Below are 25,015 nucleotides of genomic sequence, written 5' to 3'. Positions count from 1 at the left end.
GAAAGGAAACCATGGCAACTATGTTAATCCCTAAGCCCAAAGGTTTTCACAGCAGAACACCAGAGGAACACCGTCTGGACATCACAGCTTCTGTACAGCAGCGGTCCGTGAGTCGTTTGGTACCGGGCCACAGAGTTGAGGCTCCGGTGTGAAATTTATGGTTTTCAGGGGTTTTATCGTTAACTCGGTTTCCCTGAGTCTTTCCCTTGTTGTAGTTGTGTGTCTTATTTTGAAAGAAATATTTATACGTTACCATAGCGACCAGAGAGCATTAAGTGGCAGAGAGGAGGATGTTACTGTCAATATTGGCGCATTTTCAGGAGGACGCTTCTAATAAAGTTACACAGTTACACAGTACATTCACGTTTATTATTATATTTACAAAATACCACAGTTTTTGTCTTGGTCGGATCATTTTATGTGGTTGTATTTATCCGCGATACCTTAAAGGCCGCTCCGTGTCTGACATAAACCGGTCTGTGGCGCAAAAAGGTTGGGGACCGCTGCTGTACAGCATGAGGGTTAATAGGACCGTACTCATATGAATATGATGTGTACATTGATTTATTCTTGTACATCCACGCCAGAAGCGGCCCAATTCTTCACCCCAGTGAAGAGGTGATCGCTTTTCTCCTCGTTTTAATAAATTAAGCCGTTTGGTCTTTGTTCCCCACAACATATCACCAATTCGAAAAAATCAAAATTAGCTGTATATAAGCGGCAATACATGACAAATCGCGGGACCCCCGATACAAGCTGGTTTACGGTTATTTTAAAGAAAAGAAACATGTCTATGCAGATGCCCAAAGCTTAACAAAACGACCGATATAACAATTTAACTTTTGTACAACCAGATTTTCATATACTTACATTTGAAAGTGTTTTCCTCTCCTGCTTCGACCACCATCGTTATCAGAAACAAATCTCCTCTATGACCCGCAATGAATCCTGGGATATAGTAGGACACGAAGGATACATCGGACCATCCTTAGAATTCAGGGCAAAGTAGGACGCATTTGTCACCACATTTTGAGTGCTCTTTGAATTCGGACAGCCTTCGTCGGGTCGCCGTGACGTCATTGCCTCCAAATATGGCATTGGCGCATCCTTCCCCTGAATTCGGACACAACTAACCCTCAAATTCGCGGAAAAGTAGGACACATTTGTCGCCACATTTTGAGTACTCTTTGAATTCGGACAGTCCTCGTCGCGTCGCTGTGACGTCATTGCCTCCAAATATGGCATTTTAAGCATCCTTCCCCTGAATTCGGACACAGCCATTGTAGTGTGTACATTACCTTACTTGGTGGTAAACGGCTATTGTTTGTAGGTCGTAGCTGTAGAAGCCTCCTCTGAGCCATTCTGCTCATGCTTTATGACGCGGCTTACTCGGTACGTAATCAACTTTTGTTACGATCTCTGCCTTTTTATTGTTCTTTTATAGTAATTATGTGTGCCTATGCCAAGAGGCACACATATTACTATTCGTCGGATTTATTATTCTTATTATTATTCTCCAGTTTCTGCCTGAAATTTCGCAGCGAAACTCGTCCCGCAGTTTTGAGACAAGCTTCATATATGTTACCTCATTTTGTGCGGCTGGATCAAGTTTTGAGACAAGCTTCATATATGTTACCTCATTTTGTGCGGCTGGATCAGGAATGGTGTGCTATGACTTTTGGTGTTTATAACTATTATAGTTTTTTAAATATTAATATTTTAGTGAAAATTTTCCCGCGCTTCTCTGCCAAACAGTTTTGAAAATAGGGTTACATATGTTACATCATTTTGTGCGGCTGGAGCTGGACTAGTATGGTATACACTTTTGGTGTTTATGACTTTTATAGTTTTTGAAATATTTAGATTTTAGTGCAAATTTAGGCCAATTTCCATAGAAACAGACTTTATTTGTGGTGTGTTGGCTCTCTCTAGTGGTATACCGGGAGTAGTACGGCTGAAAATCTGTATGCTTGTTAGAAAACTCCATATCCCATAATTCATAGCACCGCTCTGCCGAGTTAAACAATGGCGGACAACACTTAGTTTTAAACGTCTTTTATTCGTGTTTCTAGGTCACAAAATAAACTTTTAAGATATTTTCAGGCGAGAATGTAGGTGTGTAAACTTCAAATATCTGCTCGTTTTATGGAGACATCCCATATTAGCAACAATTCTCTTACGTGTTGCTTATAGCCGGCTAGCTAGCTAGCGCCGCTAGCGTAGCTAGCTAGCTGGCGCCGCTAGCGACCCTTTGTGAAAAAGAACCCGGACTTGTCTTGCAGTGAGGCGCCTGAAACGTTTCACCACCCGATCCCTCGCCAACAGTCTGTTTTAGCTGGACTTATTTTTCGTTTATATGGGCCGATGATGCTGGTCGATGTGGAAAAAATAACTGAGTTGTTAGATGGTGGAGCTACAACCGAGGGCAGCAGTGTGTGACAGAAAGGACATGCCGCGAACGAGACAAAGGAGGCGGCGAGGCGACCGCCGATCGACCGGTGGTTGCTAACAGGCAGGAGCGTGAGTTGAACTGAATTTCAGGTAAGAAGTTATGAACTGCACTCTATTTGGGTCAGATCCCACATTCAGAGAAAATATTACGATTTATTCTGTCTTTATGAAGCCTCCCCTGTCATTCTCTGGCCTGTTGCAACTTCAATCATGAAACTGATCAACGATCGGCTTTTCGCTCTTGTTTATGCGCTAAACACAGCAGCACGTTTAAGCTTGATCAGCTGTTGTTAGAATTCATTTGATTTTAATTTCTAGCAGCTCCTTCAGTGGGAGACTGCGGCACCCACGGTGTGGGACGGAGAGATTTCGCAGGTCTTTCCTCCCCACTGCTGTCAGACTCCACAACAAAGACTTTAACTGATCAAACACACACATGTGCAATAATCTTCCTGGCATCGTTGTATTTTTTACTCAGTTGTATATAGCATTTGTATTCTATTTTTATCTTATTGTATATTTTATTCTATTTTATTCTACTGTATATAGTATTTTATTTTATTCTATTCTGTACAGTTGTGTACTGTATTTATTCTTATTTTATTTTATTCTAATTTTTGCTTCATAACTTTTGCACTGTCCACTTCCTGCTGTGACAAAACAAATTTCCCACATGTGGGACTAATAAAGGTTCTTATCTTAGTATCAGCTGATGTTTGCTGGGGCACAGCTGTAGAAGCGGCTGGTCCAAACCAGGAGATGTCCTTACTGAATCATCAGAGCTGAACTGGTGATGGAGAAACAGGTTTACCCTTTAGGTGACATGAATGAGTTGAAGGGAAGTTATGAACTGTTTCTGACAGACAAATATACACAAAGCTCCTGTTTTTGTGTAGCTGACAGCTGGTAACTGTGCAGGGGCGGATCTAGCAAAGCTTTTGCCAGGGGGCCAGGTAGGGCATTAACAGGAAAGGGGACACAAAGATATACTTTTCTTTCTTACTCTCATATAAAATATTTAGCTTTTTATTAAATAGTTATCTGAATCTTACAACCACAGTTTGTATAATAATACACAAGATTGGCTGTAGACCATTGTTAATCATTCAGAACACTGTGTAAAAATAACAAAAACAAAAGTGAATGCACAGCCGGCTGTGTGGGTAAACCAACCATGTGTGAAAAGTGGTCCATAATGTAATGCTTCAAAGCGTGTTCATGCAAAAATTGTCGGGTCTGCCGTGGTACACGGGACTTCTGCTCATGAACCTGTGTGCACAGCGTCTGCAAATCGGCGCTGTACGAAGTAACTTCATCTTTACACAAAACTGTAAGCTGTCATCTGTGAAGCGTGAACGGTGTTTGTTTTTACCATAGTTCATGGTGGAGAATGGCTGCTCTTGTGAGTTTTGCTGTCTGTAGCCGTATGAATGGCAAACTACAGTGATTAGCAGCGGCATAGGCACACTTAAAATTTCTTCTGAAATTTTCGCTTTCTAGTTACTTATTATGCTTTGCAGGAAGTGTGGGCCTTAGTTTTACGCCACGCTGCGTGAACCGAGGTGCTGCTTTGCTTTGCTTTGTTTTTGCTGTCTGTTCCGGCTGCGAAGTTTTTCCTACTGCTGCCAGCCTTTAAAGTGGACGTCGGCGTGGACAACAGCCATATGCATGCCACGCGGGTCGGCTGGCGTGCATACTGATTGACGGACTGGATAATTAACTTATAGTCGTGCAGACGGCAAGTTGGAGCAATACGGCGATTCCGTTTGCTCCATATTTTAGTTTTATCCAGATTGTATGTTGTTTTACTGTTGTTTGATTTGTAGTTTGGATTTTTGTTACGCCACTGGTGTGAGGCCCTTTTTCTAGCTGCAGATTACCAGTGTGGTCCTGCAGTTGGGTTATCCCCCAGCGCTACACACTAGTTTGTTGTAATATATTAAAATTTTCTTTGTTTCTTTTATTCAGATGCGGAGCGCCGACGTGGAGGAGACTAGGGTGCCTTGGTGGTGGAATCCTTTGCGTGTACACACCTGCCTTGTTTAGTTTATTAGTGTGAGTGTGTGTGATAGTGTGCTGCACTTGTGTCTTGGTGTGTTTTCTTTTTTTAGTTTGTGTGTGGCATCCCTGCCCCTCCACTGGTAAGCCTCAGCTCTGAATACCTTTTTAAGCATATTTGTACATGGATATTTATGATTGTGCTTTTATACGGTGTTTTAAATAATTATTAATAAATTGTCAACTTATCATTGAACCTCGTCTCTGTACTGAGTATAGCGAACCTAAGTGCCTTTTTGGTGATTTAGTGTTACTTCCAGTATTCTCTGGGTGAAATTCCCAGGGTGGCGTTGTCTTTTAAAACTGTGAAGAGTATTTTATTTCCACCTGGTGCTGCCACACAACCATAATAACTTTCTGGGTAAATGAGCGAGTACAACTAGTGCTAACCAGTGAAGTCAGTTCTAACCCCCGCTGGTCACAACTGAAGGGTGTTTCCTGAGTGTAACTCAATAATCTTAAACTGCAGTACAGTAGAACAATCTCAATTACACCTGAACTGTGGACCACGTAAAAGATGGATGGAGTTATTATTAAGACTCAACTTTGCCATCTTGACCACACAGTCTTGTTTATTTTGTTGTCATCGTAACTTGTCATCCATCCAGCCAGCTCCTTCCACTTGGCCTGTTCAGGTTGGAAAGGCTGGGGGATATCTCAGTTGTAATAAGGTGAAAGTTATTTTTGGGACAATTTCTTTTAAATGAATGGTAAAGAAGAATGTGAACAATTTATTGATACCAAAGACTCATACAAAAAGAAGTAAATGCCTATTGATGTGATAAATCAGTTCAGAGGTATGGTCATTTAGACTTCAGTACAGCCAGAGTTATTTTTGTAAGACTAACTCCCAGCTGGACGTGAAATGGTGCAGGTTTAAGTCACTTCTGCATAGGCTTACTTGTCACACCTATAGATCAGGGCTCTCACACTCCAGTCCTCGAGGGCCGGTGTCCTGAAACTTGTCCATGCGTCCATGCTGCAACACACCTGAATACAATTAGCAGGTCATTAGCAAGACCCTGTAGAACTTGACTGCATGCTAAGGTGGCAACCCCTAACTCCACTCAAGTAAGTTTAAATAAATGGAAGTGTTTGGAAAAATGTACTTCTAAAGTACTTTTATGGCACAGTGTTCACTCACTCATGAGCTGCTGTAACATGGCGTGTAGCAGTGGTCCAAAATTCAACTCCCCCCTCGTCAGACACGAGACATGCTGGTAAAAGTTCGGCGTGACTAGTCCGAGGTTCGCTTTATGAAAGTCTCCTGCTACAATGAGGGCTGCGCCCGGGTCCTTGTTTTGAAGCAAACTCAGCACATCATGTAGTTCGGACAAAGCCATACCTGTGTCTGCTTGGGGTGGGATGTAGACCACCGTGGCGATGACCGAGGTGAACTCACAGGGCAGATAGAAAGGGCGGCACTTAATGCTCAGGAATTCCAGATGTGGCGAGCAGCCGCTGGAACGAGTAGAAATGCTCCTGGCATCAAACCACTTTCTGTTTACCATGAAACACACTCCTCCACCTTTGGTTTTGTTCGACTCTGCCGTTCTGTCCGCGCGGAGCACAAAGAACGAATCCGACGGAGTTACGGCCTGGTCCGGCATGGTGGGGGTCAGCCATGTCTCGTGAAGCACAGAATGCTGCAGTCCCTCATGTCACGTTGGAAGGTGACTCTTGGTCTTAGGTCATTGAGCTTGTTCTCCAGCGATTGTACGTTGGCCAGTAGGATGCTGGGCAGTGGTGCGTGTGGTGTCTCAGTCTGCTCCGAACGCCAGCGCATTTCCCCTGGCGCTTCTTTGTTCTACGCCTCGGATGAGCAGCCCATCCTTTGTTGTTCTCCGCGTAGTATCTCTGGCGGCCAGGATGGGTCGGGTTTAAAAGTGTCCAAGATTAAATGTGCAACCTTGTCACCGATGTTTACAAATGATCTGCTGTCGTAGACTATAAAACTAGAAGATTTTGGCATGTAAACCAGAGCAAAAAATAAGTAAAAAACTAAAAAGGTGCATAGTCGGAGCGGAGCGGTCAGGAAGGCGTCTGGACGTGGCCGCGCCATCTTAATAAAACGATGTATCAGAGGCATCATTGTGGAGAAAAACAAATATTTTCAGCTTTTATTTACATTTATTCGTTAAGTCAAAATTTGCCAGGGGCATGAATAATTATGGGCTTGGCTCTTTTTAATTGTACATCAACCTGGGGGCCAGTGACTTGGTTAGGGCCAAGGTTGGGGTTACACTGACATCTACATTGAATATGAAATGTTTGTCTATGGAAATATTATAATAGAACAACTGTATGTAAGAGAGTTAATTTGAAAAGTCCTTTATGCCTAATTAAAATTTCACACTTTTCCTTCTAGAAAGTGTTTATCAATCACAACTATTTTTTTCAGTTTGACAAAAAAAAAAGTTCCCTCTGACTGTCTCCTTGGTGCATTTAAACCCCTGTTCCTCCCTGTCCTCATCGTCTGTTGTCTTCGTCTCCGTTATCAGTCATCATAATTTTACCATCTCTGTGCAAGTCTGCAAATTTCTTTATTAAATCATAAGATTGTTAAATTCATCAAGTCTCTCTGTGCCTGCGTCCTCGTCACAAAACATGACATCACTGTTTTGTACATTTTAACACAATTTAATCCCCACATTTGTGGAAGAAAAGCAAAACACTTTTTTGAAAAGTCTGTAACAAAACCATCAAATCTGATCAAGGTTATTTAAATGCTGCAAAAGAAGAATGGATTGGGAAAAAAAAATGCATATTCTAACCTTAATTACTGGGGGAGAATAATGAATAGAATAAGATAACCTTTATTAGTCCCACACGTCGAAAATTTGTTAATGATGCTCATAGTGAGTAAAAAGTAAACTGAGTGCGTTTTTTTGGACAGAGATTCACTTTTATTGTGTATGTATAATATAATACAGATACATAAAAAATACACCCCAAAAATAGGAGAGTCCTTGAAATGTACAAATGTACAAAATATGAATATAAAAAAATCATAAAAATGGAGGCAACTTTGCTTATGGTACAATGTATACTATGTATAAAAAGATCTTTACTGCAGATACTACTACGGCTGTATGGCAGATTTTTTTTCTTTCATTTTAACCTGTGCAGGGTTCGTACGGATGCTTGAAATCCTTGAAAATGCTTGAATTCTAATGTCGTCTTTTCAAGGTTTGAAAAGTGCTTGAATTTCAGATGTGGTGCTTAAAAGTGCTTGAAAATGTAACTGTATTTCATTCACAATAAATAGCTATCTGATTGAATTGTTTTCTTATCAGATAGAGAAATAAAATGAGACGCAAAAGCAAAATTTCCCCGCCTGGGCTGCCTTGGTCTGTTTCAATATGTGACCCCGCCCCTCCCTCGGACAGTCGGGGATGAGTGCGCTAACATACCGTACCTGTAGGTTGCTGTTTTAATGAGTGTTTGATGGAAAACAACAATGGCGGAGTTTGCGTTCTCCAGTCGCATGATAGGTGAGTGCTAGTAAATAATTTTCCAGTACGCGTACGTTACACATGCTATTTTTTTTTAATTATGGTTATTATTTTGCTAGCTATCAAACTCGCTGGAGAAATGATTGAAATGCACTGAGTGTGATGCAGTATGGCAGCGCTATTACGGAATATGCTGTGAACTTAGCTAACATTACTTAGCAGTAATATGAGTTAATTTACTCAAGTGAAAGCTTTAAACATTAGCCCGATACATAACTAGCTAACTTAAGGCTTTCTGATTAACCCTCTGGGGTCGACCCAGAGTCTCCATTTCAACTTGGGTAGAACGTGTGGACTTCAAGCTATATACCAGTTTTTAAATTGTCACGTAAAACCCATGTTTTTGGGGGGTTTCTGAATAAAACAGTGGCGTTTACTCCGGGAAGAAACTGTAAAAACGGCGTTTTTTATGGAGAGCGCTAGCAAACACGCTTTGCTTGTGAGCAATGTTCCCTCTAAGCTGCGCACGTGCGCAATTGCGCACTGCTGGCACGGTCTCTGCACACAGGAAATCTGCGTTGCACACAAAAAAAATCTAACCTGAATTGAAATTAAAATGAAAACTTTAACAATTCTGTTTTGCAGTGTTAGTCAGTCAGTGACTGGCTGCTCCTGTATGGGATTAGAACGATGCCACCTTATCCTGTAGTCCAGCCAATGATGCGATTCACATTCGTATATACGCAGCTAATCAACGTCGCTGACAGGCTATGACAGCGTCCTTATGTGCCGACACCGGTGTTTTAGCTAGCAAAGCGGCGTGGCTGATGTGGAGTGAAGCCACGTTAATGACAACGTGTCCAACCATTAGAGATGTGAGCAGGACAGACGGAACAATTGACGGAAAAAGTGTGGACTTTATACCAGTTTTTAAATTGTGTTGATCGGCCACGTAAAACCAGCGTTATGATAAAAATATCTGCAATGTTTGGTTTTCTTCCTGAATACTATCGTTGTTTATATTTACTGCGGGAAGAAACGGTAAAAACGGCATTTTATAAGGAAAACGCTCGAAAGCGCTCTCCGCCTGTGAGCAAAAACAAACTCCACCCCCCTCTCCCTTTCCTATTGGTCGAAAAAAGTACCGTGTCGACCAATCAAAAAATGATATGGCAACATGGCATCTAGTTGTTAAGAAACGGGGCGAAGTTTTAGGAGTGATGGCGGTGTTCTGAGATGTGAGAGATTTGCGACGTTTAGCACAAATCTTGTGTAGTTAGTGTGTAGTTAGTGTGTAGTTAGTGTGTAGTTAGTGTGTAGTGTAGTCAATAGTTTTGTTGTGTGTGTCAGAACAATGAGGCGGCTGTTGAATGTTACAGGTGTTACAGCAGTGATACATCTCCTGTTGTCAGGCCTGCAGGTATCAGGCTGTTGTTCTCCTTTATCTCATAGTGGACAGAAATTAGTTTTGGAGTGGCACAAATAATTTGTGTGGCATCAGATTTGATGCAGAACAGCTGATTGTTCTGTAAATAGTTTGAAATGTTTTTAAATAAATGCCTTGGCTGCATTAAAAAAAAAAATAGCTGCAAAAAACTTTGTTGTTTGCCAAACTGAGTTACTTTTTTGAAGAAGTAACTATATAATTAATTGCCCAGCATTGGTCATTATATCCTGTATTTGGCAGACAGAGTTACAGACTCTCTCCCAGACCACAGACTCATAATACAAGTCAGAGCTTTATGAAAAAAAAAAAGAAAGAAAGTTGTGTTTTCAAAATTGGAGTTCAAGTTATTTTTACTTCCAATAGTGTTAACATCCTACACAGGTCATGAACAGGATTTTTTACATTTTCATTGTAAGTGGGCTAAAGCAGTTAATTAAAAGTAGTCTAACATAAATGTAAATGCTGTAATTTGATTATTTTAATAAACCATGTAACTTGGATGGATTAGATGCTGGCGTGACCACAGTGCACACGTCTGATGTCGCTCACAGTGGTCCAAGGGATCGCTCAGGGAGTTTGTGTGTTCGCTCAGACACATGAAACATTAGAGGGAACATTGCTTGTAGTGATGCGCGAATCATGAACGAATCGTTCAATACTCGAGAATCACTTTACTGACTCATGAATCATGATTCACAAGCGCAACTGACTCACTGACTCATCCCTGTTGCTGTTAGCAAACTAATTTCATTAGTAGAAATATATCTAGCTTATAATTCAAATTGTGAAGAAAAACACAACATCCAGTATCTTAACAAAAACATTTCTGCTCTCAACTGGAAGAAAAAACCCTGAGTAGAAGCTCACATCAAGACAATAGCTCCTCGGTTCACAGTAGCATCGCTCTGCTAACATGCTAACAGCACATTTGAGCTACTCACCCCCTCCCTCCTGTGCTGAATCGTAGGGGAAGCAAATCACTCAGGACTCGCTAACCCCCTCCCTCCTGTGCTGAATCATAGAGCGAGCGAATCACTCATGACTCGCTCACCCCCTCCCTCCTGTGCTGAATCATAGAGCGAGCGAATCACTCATGACTCGCTCACCCCTCCCTCCTGTGCTTGAATCATAGAGCGAGCGAATCACTCATGACTCGCTCACCCCTCCCTCCTGTGCTGAATCATAGAGCGAACGAATCACTCACTCACTCACCCCTCCCTCCTGGCTCGCAGCTTCTTCTTCTTCTTCTTGGTTGGCAACCAATGTTAAAGACTACTCGCCCCCTGGCTCACAGCGCCAGTGGACATTTAGATGAGAAAATATATATTTGACACATGTAAGGAAAATACTAATAAAATAAAAATAAACAAAAGAAATGTTCCCTTTAGAAATTCTTTTGCTCTTTTTTGCTATATAAAATAGTTGTTTTCTTTAAGAATCACTCATCTTAGCAGTAGGATTTACATTAAAAGAGAAACAAATTAAGTTTGAGTGAAAATGTACATTTTTTGCACTCTCTGGTCAACTGACTCAGTGACTCAAATGACTCAAAAAACCCGATTCACTTTGGTGAGTGACTCATTAAAACTCGATTCAGTAAAAAGAATCAAATTTACCATCACTAATTGCTTGTGAGTGAAAAAAGAAAAAACACTCCTTCCCTATTGGTGGAAAAATGTACCATGTCGACCAATCAAAAAATGATACGGAAAAAGAGAGAGTGAGTTTTGATACGTGAGAGATTTGTGATGTTTATCATGTTTGGAGTCTCAACTTAGTGCGTTGTCTTGTGTAGTTAGTGTGTAGTGTAGTCGTTTTGTTTTGTGTGTCAGTTCTACTAGTGAACGTCACAGTTGCTGCAACTGTGTGCTGGAAAAGCTTAAAAAGGGACCTTGAAAGTGCTTAAAAAGTGCTTGAATTTGACCCTGAAAAAAGCGTACGAACCCTGCCTGTGTCGCCCACCTGGAGGTTGGCAAATCACTTTTGGTGGTCAACTCTCTCAAGCAGGTTAACAGTTTGTTTTGCCTGTCACTGTTCCCTGTGTGTTTTCTTACCTGGTTCTTCCTGACCTTGTACTTTCTCCTCATGTTCCCCTCTTTCCTCTCTCCCTCTTTGGACTGACAATCATACACAAATAGATTGAATTCAATTAGATGAAAAAATTACATTAATATGAAAAAAAAATACTATTAAGATCAGTCAAAGGAGTTTGCAAAGAAAAGTGTCTGGACTTCTTTAAGTTGCTTGAAGACGTTTCACCTCTCATCCGAGAAGCTTCTTCAGTTCTAAGGTCAAATGGCCGAGAGTCCCAGATTTAAACCCAGTGGGAGTATCCCCCCAAGGAGGGACAAAGGACCCCCTGGTGATCCTCTAATCACATGCGCCAAGGTGTGAAAGCGGGTGTGGGACCTAATCAGCCAGGGTTTCGGGTGAGCTCATTGTGAAACCTGGCCCCACCTTGTCATCGGCCATTTGACCTTAGAACTGAAGAAGCTTCTCGGATGAGAGGTGAAACGTCTTCAAGCAACTTAAAGAAGTCCAGACGCTTTTCTTTGCAAACTCCTTTGACTACGATGACCTGGATGAATGAGAACCTTCACAGACACTATTAAGATCACTAACGAAAAGTCCTCTCTCAGTGTACTTTCAACCAAAAGGCATATCCGTTGTGAACCTGGCTGTCTCTCTGTGTACGTACGCACACACACACACGCACACACACGCACACACACACACACCAAGAGCTATAAGGTTAATGGGCATTCAGTCAGTTAGCTAGTTAGTACCTTGGGTTTAATATCGGCACATATGAGAAAATAAGCAGTTTCTCTCCTTCCATTTCAAACAGGACAGTGGTAACAACAGCAGGCTACGGACAATGTTAAGTTTTAGATTTTAAATAGGCTGTATACATTTCAATGGGAGCAACAGGACGGTCAAATGTCGCTGATTTTACTACAGAGCAGGACGGATTGTAGGGTAGCAAACATAGTCGGAAAACATGTTTCCCACACTGCAGGTTACCTGGTGTAATGTTTTTCAGCTAAAAGGAAACATGGTCTGACTCCTATCGAACTCTATAAAGAGTAACTGAAGGTTAAATGCAGCTAATATGTCTTGTTTTAAGCCAAGCACTTACCATCGCTCTGGCAGCAATGGCGCTAGAGCCAGAGCAGGGGAGAGGCGAGCTGGAACAAACCATTTTGGGGGTGGGGGGGATATCTATACTTTTGTTGTTAAAATATTACGTCTCAACCAAGTACTGTATGCTTTTTATATTTTTAGTAGTGTGTCACACAAACAGCAGATATTGTCAAAAAGTAAGAAATATTTGGGGGTGCTTTGATTTAGCTTTGGGGGCTAAAAACACCCCTGTCCTAAAGTAGTGTCATGTAGAAATATTTCAAGCAGAGGGTTGTCTTCAGTTAGTATTATAATTTACCTTACAATCAGTCCTACTTCATTCCTTACTCAGTTGTTTGCTATGTGGACACAGTTCACAGTGGGGACAGAGAGGGGACGAGGCAGGAAGGGTCAGGGTTAGCTGTGAACAGAATCTGAACTGAAAACTTAAAGTAGGAGAAAGAGAAACCGGCTTTATTGGTCACATACACAATCATACAGAGTACAACATGCAGTGAAATGTGTCGCGTCCGAGCTGCAGACATAGCTACGCCATTCCAGGGCTTGGTGTTTGGCATGGGGGGCAGAGCCAGGACCCTTACTGGATACTGGGAGGGAAATGAACTCACGACTTCCGCTCCAAAGGTGTGTGGTCTTACCACTACACTAAGAGGACTGTCCATTAGTACGTGAACCACATTCGTGGTCTCACTCTATGAGGCAGGTGAAAAGAAAAATATTAAGTATTTAGGTATTTGGGTCGGGGGTAAACACTATGATAACAAAACTGTGTTTGCAAAGGTTACAAAGACGTCTTCAAGCAGATAGGCGATCCCTGCTGTCATGTACTTTTCTTACCCTTCGCATGCTGGTCACATTTTTGGTGGGTCTGGTAGACCAACAGCATTATTGTGTCATTAAATCAATAGAGCCAAACCTACTCATGTAAAAAAATACTTAAGTGATGTTTACTTGGATTGTTGATCTTTGGAATATTTTTGCTATTTTTTTAGAACCAATATATGGAAAAATGTTGGACAAATTGAAATGAAGCAAGGTTTGTGATCACTACTGATGTTTACATCTTCAAACTGGATTAAAAGCAGAGATTCCTGTCCGTCTGTAGACCACACGAGGGACAGATTTGCTGTATTTCTTGGACTTGACTGATGATTGTTATGTACATTGTGTCTTCCTGTAGAATAGTGTTTAGAACAGTGATCTGTTTTGTTTTTCTACTGGATCTAGAACAGAATTTAGATCAGGAACATTTCCTGATAAGGGCTAATTTCTTAATGACGTCTGGGAAAAAAGTTAAAAATCTGATTTCATGTCCTGGACAGGAGTAAATGCAATTTGTAATACTAATGGGCAGACATTAGGGCAAGAAGGCCAATCAGGTTCACCATTTGTTGACATCCATACACATTTCAGGCCTTGCTGGCTGTTAGGCTTCTTTTAAGCTTGTGCTTGTGGTCAAACTGACTGTCACTGTCTGTTCCATCCTTAATTTGAAGTTGGGATACAGTGTGAGAAAATACAGAGTACGTTCAAAACACAGGCTGGGAACGTGGCAGCAGACATGTAGGTGCTGGAAACATGCAATGTTGGAACCATACGCACACACACAAATAACAGCAAGCCATGCAGGAGGAATACAGAGTGATGGACCATAGCACCTCCACACTTTGATGACCCGCAGGTTCAGTGTACATCCGAACACTACATAAATGTGCAGGGGAGGAGGGATTATAGTGTGAAGCAACCAAAATCTGCTTTTTGACATGTTTGTCACATAAAATGAGCCAAAGGAAAGGAATGTGAGGTTGAAATAATAAACCGCACAGTTTTTCTTTTAGTAAACATTAAAAAACCTAAACAGGCCACAAGGATTAAATTATGCTCTGTGATAAAAACCAAATTTCAAAGCTTTTGTTAAAAATTTCTTTGGAAAGACAAAACAAAAGTTAGACCAGTGAGTTGTTGAGTTGTATCAGCCCAGTTGTACAGACTAGTGTTTGAAAGTTTATTTTCAGTTTTCTTTTAAAAAGCTAACCTAACACAACATCAGATATTTTAACAAATCTAGTGATGCTTTAACATCAAGTTTTTAAGCAGAAATATAAAAATATGCAGAAATGTATTCAGTAAAGGAAAACATTTTTCAAAGATGTTTTTTTTCAAAGAAAAGAACAGCAGCGTCACTGTAGAGCTCTGCTGCATCATGTGGGTGTGGAAACGTTAAAAACGTGAGAATATTGAAACATAAGAGTCTATGTCACCAACACTTTAGCATCTTGAACAGAAACCACAAACTGAGGTGCAGAGGTCTCATTTAAAGTTAGTGCTTGATTGCACTGATTGCCTCAATGAAAAAGATTGCATTGGTTTAAATCTTTGTTTTTCAAGTGAAAGATTAGCAACAATTGTTGCCACATCTGTATTTTCTTCTTACCTGTTCTTGCAGTCACTCGCTAGGGGGCAGTGACATAATACACACACACACAAAACCTCTTCAACACCTGGACCTGCTCTCTTGCAAGCTCTCTCATCCCCATCTGAGAAGACTTTCAGTGACAGAGTGTAATGGAGAAAATCTCTACTGTGTCTCCTCCTTGTTACTGACTGCCCTTGCATCACTGCCCAACAGGTAGTGGTTAGAAATACACATACACACAACTGTGAAATGCAGCGCTGTTGAGATCAGAGAGGATCCAGCTGGCGGTAGATGGTGCTGGTCAAAGGTTAATGGAGAGAAAGCAGAGGAGAAGAGGACAAAAGGCACTGGGTGAGGGACGTAAGATAGGGGTAAACAGGAGCAGGGGAAAGACTTGGAGCTACAGAGATGGATGAAAGGAAAAAGATGGAGGGCAAATGGCACACGGGGGGGAGAAAATTAAATTTAAGCAGCTGAGGAAGGAGAGTGGTACGGATACAGGCTATCAAAACGAGGATATCTAAAAGAACAAGAGTTAGCAACTTGCGGAAAGATCACAACTGTCTTTGGAGAGAGACGCTGTTATAAAAGGCATCGATTCAACATTCGCAGTCTGGCTCCATCTTTACCTTATATGGCAAAATTTGATTATCCACTGAAGGTGCTGAAGTATGATGCCAAATAGATTTCAACTAACAAAATTAACTCATGAATTGTGTTTAGAGTTTAAGTCGATTGTACGCACAGCAGCACTTTAAAGACGGGGAAGCAGCTGTTGTGCTATAAATGCACATCGGCTAATGTTTCTAAGGGGTCCTATTGCCAGCAGCAGTTTTTCAAAGAAACCAGCTTCCCTCCATCCTGTGAGGTGGCACAGAACAAAATGAAACCATTCTTTCACTGCAACGACTCCAGACTGCAGGAAGGATTGCCTGAAGAGATGGGACTAACTACATCAACTTTAAAATAATATATAACAGTATAACAATATAGTTTTGTGTGTCAATGTCAAAAATATACTCACGTGTTTACATGCTTCTCTCTAACATCTCTCATCTCCACTGGGTCTTGTTGATTTGTGGAGTGCCTCTTCTGAGCACGCAATCATGTTGGTGTTAAATTAACAAATTAGTAACAGTAATCTTCCTCCTGAACTGATAATAACTTCTATCATGTCCATTTTGCTGAAATTATTATAGACAGAACAGCAACTGCCAAGGGCTAGTTATTATATCTGCATATTACGACTAATTCAACTACTGTGTTTTTACATGACTAACTTCAAACATCTGCATGCTCTTTTAGCCTTTCTGAATGGGAAGAAAACATAGATCTATGAACTGAGGGGCATCTACAATCATGCCTCACCAGCTATACCGGGTCCTGTATTGAGGGTTGTTGTGGAGATGTGAAATAAAGTCTCAAAGAAACTTTCTTGCTACCAGTTGTCCATCCAATAAACCCGGGACTGTTACTGTTTCAGAAGTGAGAGGTTAACTTTTCACTTGGTTCCTTGGTCCACTTATAAAACCTTTTGGGTAGGTAATGTTAAATATACACAGTTGTGCAGATTTTAAACATCATTGGAAGTATTTATGCATTTTTATGCATTATTTATGCAAAGTATCCATTATTATTAATATTTTTGCAGATGATGATGATTTTTTGGGATAACATACTCCAAAAATACTTTTCTGTTCACTTCCAAATCAATAGCTCAAAAGTTCTATATCACAGGAGAGCTGACAGTATGCAATAGGGAACATGAGCAAAGCACTCACGTTCTTACTGGAGTGCATCAGTTATAATCATACAGTCCTGATCAAAAGTTTAAGACCACTTGAAAAATGGCACAAAATCATATTTTGCATTGTTGGATCTTAACAAGGTTCCAAGTGTTGCTTCAACATGCAACAAGAAGAAATGGAAGTGTAGTTTCCTATTGGCTCAGTACAGAATGTAGCTTCCTGTTGTTAGCTGACAGGAGTGGCACCTGGTGTGGTCTTCTCTTGCCACAGCCCATCTACTTCAAGGTTTGACGCTTTGTGTGTTCAAAGATGCTCTTCCACCTGAGTTACTGTTGCCTTCCTATCAGCTCAAAGCACTCTGACCTCTGGCATCAACAAGTTGTTTTTGCCTGGAGAACTGCTGCTCAGTGGCTATTTTCTCTTTTTGGAACGTCCTCTGTAAACCCTCGGGGTAGTTGTGCCAGAAAATCCCAGCAGATCAGCAGTTTCTAAAATACTGAGACGAACCCATCTGGCACAAGCAACCATGCCACGTTCAAAATCACCTTTCATCCCCATTCACCCAGTGATTGGCTGATTTTCATCATTGACAGAACAAATCTGATAAAGTGGTAAGTGCAAGTGCACATATATATAAACTTGCGACTACGACACCATCTACACTTCTGATTGGTGCTTCTACAGACATGCTGAGCATTCTAACAGCAGTAGATGCAGTATTTTCATGGTGGGCTGGTATTGATTCACAGAAATGTAAATATATATTTTTGAGAGAATTGGAGCAGCATTACAAGCTGGTGTAGATCCAATTAAACATAAACTGGTGTGTGTGCACGTGCGCATTTATATCAGCCTCTTAAGGCCATTCAGTACATGTATATGTGCACACACGTACACACTCAGTCAATGCTGATTTGATTGTTGAATTCATTACAGGTGGGTCTACGGCAACTTGGCATATATAAACATGTCATTCTGCAGCTTGAATGTCATGTGTTAGCACATTTGTTCAAGCATGAGCACAGTCTCATGGTACTGATATGTGTTCCCCATGGCATTGTATTTTCTGTGCACATTCATTTCATTTGCCAACTTGAAGTCCTCATTTAATGAACTAGTGGGCCTTTTTTAATTAGGGATCATATCATGCTTGAATGTATTCCATGGCTGATCTGCTTTCTTCATTTTCTTTGATTTAAAAAAAAAAAAAGAGTAAAAATGAAAGTATGTTGAAACATATCACAATGGACAATGCACACATCCACAAAACACAAGACAAGTTCAGCTTTCTGTATTCTACACTGTGCAGTTTGTCTTTACTCCTCTGTAGTAATCTGACTACTTACAGGACTGCAGTGGTGATTTCACTATGGAAGCACTGAACTCTGAATCAAACTGACCGTTATTGCAAAGCTGAGCAGTGGTGATATGAGTTAATCAAACAGGCCTGTAGGCAGTGCATCAGGTCAGAAGCATGCTCAATAGCAAGCTCGTCATTTTCTTCAATATTCACAGGGTTATGTACCATGAATATATTCCCAAGGTTAGAATTTACAGGGATTTCACAGCATTGACATTTGTTATTGTTAATTTATTTTAAACATGTAAACAATATACAGGTATATTTAGTAATGAAAATAAGAGAGAAAAAAATACTATGCAAAAGTCAGTACATTTCAATATTGCTACTGTTCTAATTCATTTACATGTGAAAGGGAGTGGGAAGAAGTGCACACTTATTTAATCCCACAACTTTGCCATAAATTATTAGTTAATATTTAGTCAGCTTCCTTACTGATATAATCTGTAATAAAAATAGTGAACAGATTTCTGATATACTATATACTATAATATCACATCATGAATTTTTTTTAAATAAAGACATTCACTTAATTTCAATATTTTCCTTTTCTTTATAGTTCGAGAAGATCATATTTTTGTAACTCTTTTTGAACTGTTTTATGTTTGGACATTACTTTAATTCCATATTCAAACTGTTCCTTAGTTTCACTCCATGCACAGAAACACAAAAGCTTGTACGTACCTTCCCTGTTTTGAAGTTACAAAAACCCCTTAAATTATAACTTCCTTCTTTCAAAAGAAAACATACTCTGAATATTAGCTGGCAGTTCCTTATTTTTTTCTTTGAATAGAATTTGTGCTGTTTGGAATTTCACTAGATCGGCAATTTTCAATATTTCAGACTGCAAAAATAGTGAGTTTGTATGTTCCCTACAACCTGCATTGTGGATGATTCGAACTGCTTTTATTACATTCTAAGGCATTCGAGGAGTCCAACCAACACAAACTTTGGGAAGCAAAAACATGAAACTCACAACTCATTGCAAATGTTTTTCACACCAGAGACAATCGCTGCTTAACTTGTACTCCAGATATGACTGCCCGAAACGGTGTCCTCTACTCCAAACTGAAACTCAAATTAAAGAACATCTTGTTTGACACAGTAGAGAAGATCAAGTGTGCCTCCAAGAGTAGATCTGAAGGGACTGATTCATATTTAGCAAAAACTGTATACTCCACCATCACTACCGAATGACCAAGGAACACAAGACTCTGATAAATACTCGAAAGACAATTTTAGAATGGCAGCAAATGCACACGACACAACCACAAATGATGAATGAAACAGTAAACATTCAAACAACATTAAAGTAACAACAGATGAAAAATGAACACAGAGATGTTTGGACTGACTCCAAAGAGATGAAAAATTTCACAGACAAAAGTACAAATAGATGCAAATCTGTTACAAAAGTGTATAAACAGCTATAGTGAAATGTGAAATTATTGTAAAAAGACAAAACTACAAAAGTACCTTTGAGATAATTTTATGAAGAACAGATGGTGAAACCGCAAAGACATGGAAAAATATTACAATGACAGGCAAAACAATTACAGAGAGAAATAAAATGACCACAAGATATTTGACCCTCTTTCCCCACCACCACCATCACCACCACCCCACCGACAAAGGTCACAGCGTTGGAGGCTCCGAGTTTGTTTAACATTTATTATTCTGTAGCATAGGAGAAATGAAAATAAGATTTAGAGGACAGATGAAGAAAAAACAGAATTATAAGATAGGAGAGGATGAGAGGAGAAAGAGATAAATTAAAGCCCAGGGAACATCTTGGGGAGTGACAGAGAGTTTTTTAAAGAGAAAGAATGAAAGAAGAGAAGGAATGATAGAAGGAAGGGAACATAGATTAGGAAAGTTAAAAGAGTCGGAAGGTGAAAAAGAAAGCTCAGAGATAGCACCTGTAAATCAATCTTTTTGAAGGTGTGATTCACTAACGTGTTTTCCAACTGCAGTGATTTCTTCTGATGCCTTTGCAGTATAACAAAATGTCAGTCAGGATTAAGAACTGGGGACATAGAAGAACACAAATCTTTGGGATTCTCTTCACTCATGTAGGAAAAGAACTAGAAATTAATTAGTTCAGCCGCCATTTGTCAGCTTGACAGTTTGTCAGCTGTAACAGCTCTGACGTAGCAGAGAGAGTCACTCAGGGTGATGAAGACTTTTTAAAAAACCCTGTTTGATCCAGTTGTGCCGACTGTTTTTTTAAAGTGTGGCTCATGTTTTCCATGTTATCCTAAGCCTTCCTAGATGAGCCTAAAGATGAAAACTGTCAAAAATATGTTTTCATTTTCCTTTACCCTGCTAAACTCTCACTATATGTTTTTACATACATGTTTATGGTAGTGTACGACAAACGCTAGCACTCCTCAGCTTGAATAAAGCTTTTGAGAATGATCTCTGTCCAGTGAGCAATATAAATGCACTCAAGGATGCAGGGGATTAATGGAAGAAAAAGAAAAATGGAAAGCCAGAGGCAGGGATAAATAGAGTCAGGCTGGGCTGGGGAGATGCACAGATACATTGATTGAGGAGAGGCCAGCAGGAAGAACAAGTATAGATACCTAAATAGAAGGCTTGGAGATTGAACTACAGACAAGCTGAAAGAGATAAATGAATGGGCATAAATACACACAAAGAACTGAAGGCTGGATAGTGACTGGCACAGCAGCATTCCAATTTGATATCTGTTGCTGTGATCTAATGTGATGTTTCCATTTTTCTATTATTCTGTCTGTTCTGTCATGGAGTAGAGTACTTGCTATTTTCTTCCTATAAAACATATTTAAAAATGTACACACACACACACACACACACACACACAATAAGGACATATTTCCCACTAATATAAGGTCACACTTAAACTACTTACTGTTGAGGTGCCTGGGTCGCCGACCCAGTGTTTTGTGTTTTATTATATTTCTTTATTGTTATTATTCATGGTTTCAGTTCTTTTGAGGTTATATTTTGTTTTTTCTGGTTTCAGTCAGTGTGCCTTCCTCTGTTTAGTGGCAAGTCTGTACCTTTCGTGTGTTTCCTGTTTTTTTTTTTTTTTTGATAGTCTGTGTTCGTTTGTCTGTGTCGTCATCTCCATCTTCCCATGCTGTGTGTTCTGCCTGTCAGCCTGTTTTTGCTTGGTTTATGTGTCACAGTTCTGGGTCATTTGACCCAGCATTTTTGGTTGTATTTTGGTATTTATCTGTATAATGGTATATGTTCTGATTCTTTACTTATCCTATTTTGAATATTATATTCTATGTTTCAGTTTATTCTGGTTTAGGGTTTTGTTTTTTTAAACATTTTTAAACATTTAGTTGTTCAAGAGCAACAAGACTGACGGAGTGTGTTTGAGGTAACCTCACAAGTGTCACAGATGACACATTTGGCGTTTTTTTTGCTGGTTTGTCGCTAGCGGCTCCTGAAAAGCAAGTCTACCACACATCTGTTCGACCAACGCCTGTTAATCTGCGACGCCAGTTAATCTGGAACACCGGCCCTCGTTCCCCTTTTTCGTCTCTTGAGGGTGGAAGTCCTGCGGGTTGTGCACAGTAGCACGCATTCAGGTGAGGAACACACCAGAGGAGGAGGAAAAGGTTTTCTGTAGCTGTCACGCCAGCTCGCCATTGAGTCTTTGATGTTTAACAGTGTATCCCGATCATAAATTAAAGCAGCAGAAGCAAAGTCAGGATACAAATGAGCAAAAATTATATTGCAAATAACGAGTGACAACATTGAAAAACTACACTGTCGCCTCCAGCGAACTGTAGCAGCGGCAAAGACAAACACAGGGGCCACTGGCGCCAGTGTAAAAGGGAAGATCTCAATTTCCCAGTCGCTCTACCCTCACCTGTGGTCACGAATATTAGGTAGTGACCGAAAGAACGAGATCGCGGATACAAGCGGCTGAAAGGAGGTGGTGGGGGAGGGGGAGGTCTGGGCTTCTCTGTTTAGGCTGCTGGCCCCAGAAGAAGATGGACGGATGGATGACACTGTTTCTTCTTATTTATAACATTTGTAGTGGATTCTCTATGTTCATATTTGTTTTTGTACTCACAGGGCGATCGTGGCTCAAGAGTTGGGAGTTCGCCTTGTAATCGGAAGGTTGCCGGTTCGAGCCCCAGCTTGGACAGTCTCGGTCGTTGTGTCCTTGGGCAAGACACTTCACCCGTTGCCTACTGGTGGTGGTCAGAGGGCCCGGTGGCGCCAGTGTCCGGCAGCCTCGCCTCTGTCAGTGCGCCCCAGGGTGGCTGTGGCTACTATGTAGCCAGTGTGTGAATGGGTGGATGTCTGGATATGTAAAGCGCTTTGGGGTCCTTAGGGACTAGTAAAGCGCTATATAAATACAGGCCATTTACCATTTGTACTGTAATACATTCGGGTGCTGTTAGAACCATGTTCTAAGACAAAATAGATGGCAGCTGCATAGTTACCAAGTTAAAATTCTGACAGCTTCAGTATTTACAGATGAAAAATAGCTGCTTGACTCCTACAGCAGCCTTCTATGTCTCCACTGAACCCTTTCTGACTACAACACCAGTTGTAATTATCCCTGCAACTGTGTCATCACCTTTTCATGCATAGATGATAATTAAAAATGTCACTAATTACATGGTCAGATCAACAAAGACCAATTCTTTCGGCCAGCTGCAAAATAAACAAGACCTAAAACGGGCTGAACCATTAAACTGTCTTCTCCTCATTACTTTCTTATATACAAAGTATGTGTGTGAGATTCATTAACCATCACTGCAGACAAAAAACATATTTGCACTCTAAACCAGCAAAACCTAATAAAATGCATGGACTTCATTCTTTAGCCCTTAAAATATTTTGAAATATAATAAAATCCCATGAAGCATTTTCCAGACATTTTGGTCGCTCTTAACTTAATAACGGAGATTTTGTACAAATGAGTTGCAGCTCTGTTTTATGTTTCCTCTTTCTTATATTCTAACACTCTTATTTTTGAAAAAACAAAAGAAAACAACCTAGATGAGTGTTCGAAGGTCGTTGGGATAAAAAAAGAGAAAAGCAGATTAATTCCTAATTAGCCTTTGTTCATTAGACTTTAGCGATAATGGGGCAAATGGTAAGATGCTAATTAGAGTAAAATGCTAATTAAAAGTAAACTAATATTCTCTCCCAGCGAGCAGCTTTGTGGGCCCTGGAGGGAAATGTACGGCATAGGGTAATTTGTGATTCCTAACATTGAATATATCGTATATGAAAAGTAAAAAGGTGATATAGTGCTGGTTTGAAAACAAGCTTTTGAACTATTCTAAATACTAGACACTGGAATTACAAAGAAAATATAATTGTGAATAATCAGTTCCAATATTGGTCAGAGTGCTGTGGACCGATGCAGACCTGTGAAAATACATGCTATGATTCAACAGACACACAATTTATCATCATTAAACTGAAACAGGTGTTTTCTGTCTGACTTCATCAGTCTCTCAAAATGCAGAGGAATCCTGGCTCAATACTAAATGCAGCATTACCTCAGCAGTTGAAGGCATTCTGGACTTTAATCCCCAGCAAACTGTCGATACCAAAACTCAGTGGTTGGGGGGGGGGGCGTGATCCAATATAGGTCCCAGTTCTGCTCTTGGACTGATAGCCTGGTGTTTAACTCTGGAGTATGTTAGTAAGAAGTTGATGGGCAGCTCAATGACTCTAAAGTGCCCAGGTCCTATAACGGCAGAAAAGCCTCAGTCATCGTTGTGCTGATGTGCTTTGTTTGGTTTTTGTGCATTATGGTCAGACATCTTCACTTTGGTGCCACGTTGCACAGTCTGACCTTCAGATGAAGATGCTGCTGGAGGTCCACTCCTGGGAATGTTGGCAGTTGTTTTCCAGTTGTACATAATCATCTTCACTGTGAATACTTTAAACATTTATAATTGCTGCTGACCCCGTCCACTGGTGTATATTTAGCAGCTGTATTAGTAGCATGATCTGAATCTTTTGACACTTTGAAGTTCATCAAAATAATAACCATATTTCTCTGATAATGATAATTATTGTTATGATAATATTTTAACGATTAGAGCATTTCTCAGCCAAAGCCATAGTAGTTCTCCCTTGACTAGAAAATTCACTTTTATGTGTAAAATCAGTGGAAAACCTTTCACCCCATTTATTTCCCACCCCTGATGAATCTATCCACACTAGCTTCTTTCCTTGAGGTGGAGAGCCACGATTTGGGCTGTACTGCAGTTGCTTACCTTATAATGATGAGTAGAGGGAAAGACATAAAAAAGAGAAGAACAAGGAAGACGGTGAGCTATAAAAACAGAAAGGTTTATTAAGTCTCAAAGACTGATGAAGGAGGACGTTTCATCGATCATACAGGGAGACTGAGATTAGCAAGAAAGCAAGGCGAATGGTTATGAGTCAGGATAACATCAGCAGCTCGGGAAACTTAGAAGAAATCAAGTGAGCTGTTGCAGAAAATTAGTTATGGGTCAAGATCAGAGGTAAAGACTCAGTTCTATTAACTTGACAAAGTAGAACAGCAAGCACTTTGCATTTTGGTAATTTGGGCAGTTTGCCAGCTTATTTTACAGCGAGTGAATCGAAAAAGTCACAAGGTGATGATCGGGTCACAGATTAGTCTAATAAACACCATCCAATATTAATTTCAGTGTTAGGTGGCAATGCAGTATTCAGTCATGTGTTATAATGTCTGCTTCAGTAGCTGGGGGCTTAGAACGGAGTTCAATTTGAGTAATAATATCACAATTAGAATGAAAAATAAACCTGATACCAGACAGAACATGAAATTGAAAATGAAAAGAGGTGAAGTGTGTGAAGAAAGGGCAGCACAGGGGTACATGGAGGCACAACAAAAGGAGTCTAACAGAAGACAGAAAGGCTCTTAAGGAAAGAGGAAGTAACAATATTAGAGAGGTC

Source organism: Oreochromis aureus, linkage group 2, assembly GCF_013358895.1.
Source record: "Oreochromis aureus strain Israel breed Guangdong linkage group 2, ZZ_aureus, whole genome shotgun sequence".
Taxonomy (NCBI): domain Eukaryota; kingdom Metazoa; phylum Chordata; class Actinopteri; order Cichliformes; family Cichlidae; genus Oreochromis; species Oreochromis aureus.
The sequence above is the reverse complement of the archived record's forward strand: the minus strand, read 5'-3'. Positions refer to the sequence as shown.